This window comes from Condylura cristata, unplaced genomic scaffold (assembly GCF_000260355.1).
Source record: "Condylura cristata isolate star-nosed mole 26May11 unplaced genomic scaffold, ConCri1.0 scaffold00055, whole genome shotgun sequence".
Taxonomy (NCBI): domain Eukaryota; kingdom Metazoa; phylum Chordata; class Mammalia; order Eulipotyphla; family Talpidae; genus Condylura; species Condylura cristata.
In genome coordinates this window covers 1,162,252-1,168,442 of record NW_004567156.1, presented here as the reverse complement: position 1 = coordinate 1,168,442, position 6,191 = coordinate 1,162,252, and the positions used below count along the sequence as shown (strand labels likewise).

The 6,191-nt window shown below is 46.1% G+C and overlaps 1 long non-coding RNA gene across 1 annotated transcript; it reads right to left on the bottom strand.

The window, feature by feature from the left end:
* Positions 1-3,201: 3,201 nt before the first annotated feature.
* On the bottom strand, positions 3,202-5,361 carry LOC105854550. Its single transcript, XR_001146196.1, has 5 exons — positions 5,222-5,361; positions 4,993-5,031; positions 4,739-4,778; positions 4,009-4,183; positions 3,202-3,404 (listed from the first exon to the last, which is right to left on the bottom strand). It is a non-coding gene; the product is annotated as an uncharacterized LOC105854550 (long non-coding RNA).
* Positions 5,362-6,191: the final 830 nt, after the last annotated feature.

The following is a 6,191-nucleotide window of genomic DNA, read 5'->3' as shown; positions in this document are numbered from 1 at the left end:
GCCCTGTGGGTCAGCTCCCTGGGTGGGGACAGATGGCTTCACTGTGCTGTGCTTTAACCCCTTGCGCCACCAGGGAGGACCCAGGTTTTAATTACTTTAATGAGGCCTATTATCTATTTTAATCCCTATTTAGAGAACAAATTCCTCTTCAACAGGGCTAATCCTAAAGATTTGGGCCAGTGGCTGAGGGGCAGAGCGCCCTCAGGTACCAAGCAGGGCTCTATCTGAAGGAGAAACAAAGACAACAAAGGTCATTACGCTGAGGTAGGGAAAAATTTTTTATCAAGTGAGGGAGACCAATCTGAAAAAGTTTAAAACAGATGTAGAATACAGCATTCATGCTACTTTTTGCACTTAAAATCACCCTCATGAGAATGGCACATATTAAAGAAGACCCTGAATAAGTGCTGGAGAGGATGCAGAGAAACAAGGCCCCGTGACACAGTAGGAGAGAGTGAAAATTGGTGCAGCATCTTGTTTTGTTTTTAAAGATTTATTTATTTATGCATACAGAACTGGGGTAGAGGCCAGAGGTGCAGGGGTGGTGAGAGAATTCACCAGAGACAGAGTGGGGAGCAGAACGGGCAGATCGACAAAGTACAGGTTGCAGTTTTCTAAAGTGATCTGGAATTACCAAGAAAAACTACAGATGGAAACGCCCTAGGGCCCAGAACCAGAAACCAGCACACAGTTTTATGCTCTACTTTATTGCAGTTTTGTTTACAATGGCTAGGACATGGCAACAACTTACCTGCCCACTGATAAGAGGATGGGATCAACAAGAAAGGTTATTTTCCACTATGAACTACTAACTCAGCCTTAAGACGAAATGTTGCCATTTATGCAAAGTGGAAGGAGTTCGACTAATAGTAAAGCTAGTCAAAATACTGGACACTTGAGAGCAGATGATTAAAAACCCACACACACTAACAAGTGGACATTATCATTTTCAGTGTACTAATTCAGGAAGAAAGCAGTTATTTTATTATAAGACATCACAAAAAATGGGACTAGAGAAGCAATAAAGGAGTACCAAACAGGGCCACTTGAAGTAGAAACAAACCTTACAAATCTAACAAACCTCACAAAGGTGATTAGAGGTTGGAAAAACTTTTCACTATGTGGTGGGGACTTTTCATAACCTAGCAAAAACTCAGCTGAAGACACTATACAAGGGGGAACAAGCAGTTTTATGTTAGGGTTACGGTAATATTGTAGCACCTACCTAGTAATACATAAAAATGACAATATAGGGCTCTCCCTGGCTGCACAATGGGTTAAAGCACAGCACTGGGAAGATCCCCAGCTGGGGAGCTGACCCAGCAGACCTCTCCTGTCTCACTGGCAGCTCCCCTCAGCAGTGAATTTCAGTCTGCCAGTTCTGTTCCCCACTGTCTTTGGTGAATCCTCACCCCCTGCACTTCTGGCCTCTACCCCAGCTCTTATATGCATAAATCTTTAAAAATGACAATACAATGAGACATGAACTCTGCTTGATTAAAAAACACCAAGGTAATAACTGGTATACCTGTTTGGTACACCTTAAAAACAATGGGCCTCCCTGGTGGCACAGGGGTTAATCTCAGCACTATCAAGCTATCACTAGCCACTACAGCTTGAGTTTGACCCAGGTCAGGGAGGTGAGCCACATGGCATCGCAGACCTCTCCTATCTCACCAGCTGCCCCCACCCCCTCAGCAGTGTATCTCAGTAGACCCACCTAGAAGTATGACCACGCAGTGGTGATGAGTATAAACTGTGCATCATGCTGTGAAGGCCCAAATCCCTGATCTTTTCCAAGTGTCTGCTACTTCAAATAGATGCAAAGAACAGGGAGTCAGCACTGACAGGAGGATCCTAATCGCCCCTAGCAGTCACTGGGTAAATTATAGCACAGGCTTATAGCAACAAAGCCAGAGCTCTAGTTAGGTAGCAGCTTTGGAGACTATGACACAAAGGAAAGGCTCCTTGCTAAGTCTCAGCACTATGAAGTTTTCGGCAGCCACTGCTGTGTGAGTTCAACCCCCCAGAACAGCAGACCTTTAGCTACTTCCTTCATCAAGTGTATCTCAATCTGCTCCCCACTCTCAGGTGAACACTCTCACTACCCCCCCTTCCACCCCTCTAGAAATTTACTCTTAACCATTTTTTTAAAGCTTCAACGGTGTTAGTGTTGTACAACAATCACAGCTTTCTCATCTTGTAAAGTTGTAACTAGACTCATTAAACACACAACTTCCCATCCTCTCCAACCCTCCCAAGCACCAGAGCAGTGACTGCAGCTGATGAATAAGCCCCAGGCCATCCTATCCACTGCTCCCCCTGCTGGATATCAGAAAGACAGACCTGGCTGCCCCTCGATGAGGGCCTTTGGTCAAAGCTGATAAGGCTTGAGAACAAAGGTATCATAAACCTTATTGGCTATGAAAACAAGAAATACACTTGTGCTGTATAGGCTTATAGTCTTGGTTGGAATTCCTTTGATTTTGGGGTCTGTAATTCCCTTTACAATACCAATGGGCTGATATCCCAGACAGAGCTCTGGGATATACAAGCTGGGGATAAACTAAGCTAGTGGAAATGGATGGCAATTGGTTCAACCCTGGAAAACGGTAACATTTTCATGAAGTTTCCTATCAGTCTTCCCCATCCCAGTAGCTATTTCCTGTTATGATAGGAACCTGCAGTTAGTTTCTAACTATAGGTATGGTATGAAATTCTGTCTCGTCCAGCGGAAGAAACATAGGACTCTGGTTTTGGGACAGGTTGAAAACCATGTAAAACGATCTTATGTGCAGTTGTTGAATGGGTTAACAGACAAGGACTCAGATCACTAGGGAGGGAAAACTAATTAGCAGGATCACCTGTGAATGAGGAGACCTAAGATTGCCATCCTGATCTGGCACCCCATAAAGAGAATTTATAAATTTCAGAGAAAGGAATAGGATCAAAAGTAAGCACATTCTAAGTGGCAATGGGTCAGAATAAGGGTCAGGTCTACCCAAACCAGCTATGACTATGATAGTAACATCTAGCATGTTGGAATTTACAAATACAATTTGGGACTCTCTAACAGCTTATCAGTGTGATACAAAGTCATTCATATTTTGCCCACAGCCACAAAGCATACCCATGTCAATCGTGATGTTCATTTACTGGTGGTTATCCTTCACCTCCCCTTACCCCTTTCGTACCTTTCAACCAGACCAAACTTTCACCTTAAAATATTTTATTGAAATCCTTTAGATACAACAAAGTACTTAACTGAAAGCTGTCTCACTGATCTTAATAACAATCTTCAATGCCTCAAATCTGATAGCTGCTCACAAAATGCAGGAAAGACACAAGTTCCAAGGGTCTGCCCACATCACCAAATAGAGGACATTCATTTTGCCAGCAAAATCCTGCAATTTTATGAAAGAAATATGTATTAGAAACATGCAGGCCACGCCACAGCAGATCTCTCCTATCTCACCCGCTGCTACCCCCCAGCAGTGTACTTTGCCAATCTGCCTGTTCTGCTCCCCACTCTCTCTAGTGATAACTCTCACAGCCCCTGTACCTCTGGCCTATACCCCAGTTCTGGATGCACAAATAAATCAAAAAAAAAAAAAAAAAATGCAGGCCACTTGGATGTGCCTTCCTGGTGGCTAGGGGCACACTATCACCTCTACTACATGGGTTAAATCCTCAACCAGGGTGCTAACCCACATATGATGCAGCAAACCACTCTCCCTGTGCTGCCCACACACTCCTTTTTGCAGTGTATTTCAGTAAATCCACCTGTTCTAATTCACTGTGGTGGGTCTCCTCATCCCTCATCCCCACCTCTGGCCCATAGCCCAGTTTACCTAAGCAAAAACAAACATAAAGCTGGGAGGGGATGGGAACTGCCATAAAGGATAGAAGGCCTGGCCTAAGTGTGTATCTGGCAGTCTTCTGAAACGTTGTGGTTCTATTTCAAAACACATCATTACTACTGAAGTTGGAAGAAACACCAGCACTCACCACAGTGGTTACAGTAGGCACATGGCTTTTTCCTCATCTCAGTATGTAAACAGGAAGGTTAGGCAAGCAAGTCACCTCCCCAGCACTTCTCCAAAACAGGAGACTCCAAACCTCAGGCCTTCAGTCATCAGTTCAGGGCCAGATCTGTCCAGGGGCTCAGTCCCTGGGGCTCAAGCTGTAGAGAGAAAACTGGATAATCAATGAGATGTACAAACAGACTCACAGGCTTCTAATAGCCCTTAGAGGCCCAAGTATCCAGTTCCCAAACAAGTCAGTACTTAATGTTTGACATCAGGACCAGTGTCAGAGACTCTAGTCTGAGAAATCATCATTCCCATTTGGAGATCTGGATCAAGGGCAGCCATATATTCAAAAACAGTTATCTAGTATGTGGATTTGACCAAGGAGGTATTCAGATGAAGTAAATTTGGGAGACTAAATATAGCAAATAAATTCACAACTGCAGAGAAAGTTCCAAAGGGAAAGCCCAGCATATAGGACAGCTTACAGGAGGAAAGGGGGTGGTGGAGGCAGGTTTCAAATGCTTAAGACAAGGAACTGTAAACGTTTAAAAAGTAATAACCACAAATTTAATCCACAAAATGGTTTTTGAAAAATCATGAGGTGAACTAATCGCACTGCTGCACGTGTTTATAGAAAGCAAGCAGGCTCCACAGAGGCCCTTGATTTCCATAGGCTACACGTTCAATACGCTCACATGTACACTGACCTTTATTCAAGTTCCACACACTGGGGGTCGTCTTGTACACCTTAGGGAAATGACAGGGACACGTGATTAATAAGATGGTCCGCACCAACTTCTCCCCACGCTCAGGCACCAGGTATCCCAGCTCGGGGGAGGGAGGTGGTCAGCGCGCTGCGGTGATGGCGTCAACGAGACACTCAGAGTCACCTGGGGTCATCATGACCTTCACGCTCCCCCAAGGCGTCCGCCAGCCACTCTGTCTCGCACAGACTACTCACCCTCGTGGTGCTACGGATCGGCCCGCGTGGATCAGGCACCTGGGGCACGGGTAGAGGGGAACAGTTAATTAGCTGAGTTAGGGCGACTCCAGCTGAGTTCCCCCTGTCCTGGGCTGGGTCAGTTCCAAATAGCGGCGTCATGGAGACATCAGAAACTCTAGTCTGTAATAGTATTCATCCTCCGCAGCCCGAGACCGAGGTCCCCCCACCTAGCGGGGCCCCAAAATACCTGCACAGCGGCAAATGCGCGAAGAAGGCGCAGGGCGCTGGGGAGCCCGCCATCTTCCCCTCGCGTTTAGGGGAAGGAGCCCCCAGCGAACAGCGGCAACACAGCAGAGCCCAGACACCCACCACCCACCGCGCGCCGCGCGCCGCACAAAGAGAACGGCGAAGGCGGGGCCCGGCTATTTATAGCGGCCTGGAGCCGGGGTCCTGGCGGGCAGGGCTGTCTTCGAAGGTGCCTGGCTCGGGCCGAGGCAGTGCCTCAACGGATCTCCAAACGAAAATAAGCAAAGTGAGAGGCCGTAAGTGAATGTCGCACCCTATTTTGGGTAATGATTAGAAGCGTTTTGTGAACTTTTAAAAATAAAAAATAGTTGTCCTGACTAGGCAGCCTGGAGAAGCGCCTCCCCGCGCTCATCCTTAGCCGACTCCGGCGCTCCAGTCCGGCCGGGGTCGCTCCAGCCCCATCCTGTGGCACCGTCACCCCGCTGCATTTAGCGTCAGTCTGAACTCACAGCCCACACCAGCCAGCAGACCTATTAGGCACAGTCCGGATCAGGTCTTCTTTTTCTTCTTTTTGAGAAAAAAGAAGCAGCTTGAGGTATCATTGACAAAAAAAAAAAAAAAAAAACCTGAACTGCGTTAAAAACATATAACAGTGGTTTTAAAACCATCTTAACTTTTCCAGGTGTACAGTTCAGAAGCGTTATGTATTTTCACATTGCTGCACAGAACTTGTTAAAACAAGAACAACCAGTGCTGACACTCTTAACTTTGGCCACTACCATGCCCCAAACTTCCAGCGCGCCACTTTTCCAAACATAGCACTTAGATAAGTGCAACTTCAGTGTTCATGACTTAAGATGCTGCATATCTACACACATTTCTGCTCCAAATGATATTAAAAGCTTTGAAAGTGAGGCCACGCAGACAAAATGCTCTCATTTAAAAGGTGACAACCAACCACATCTAAGAGA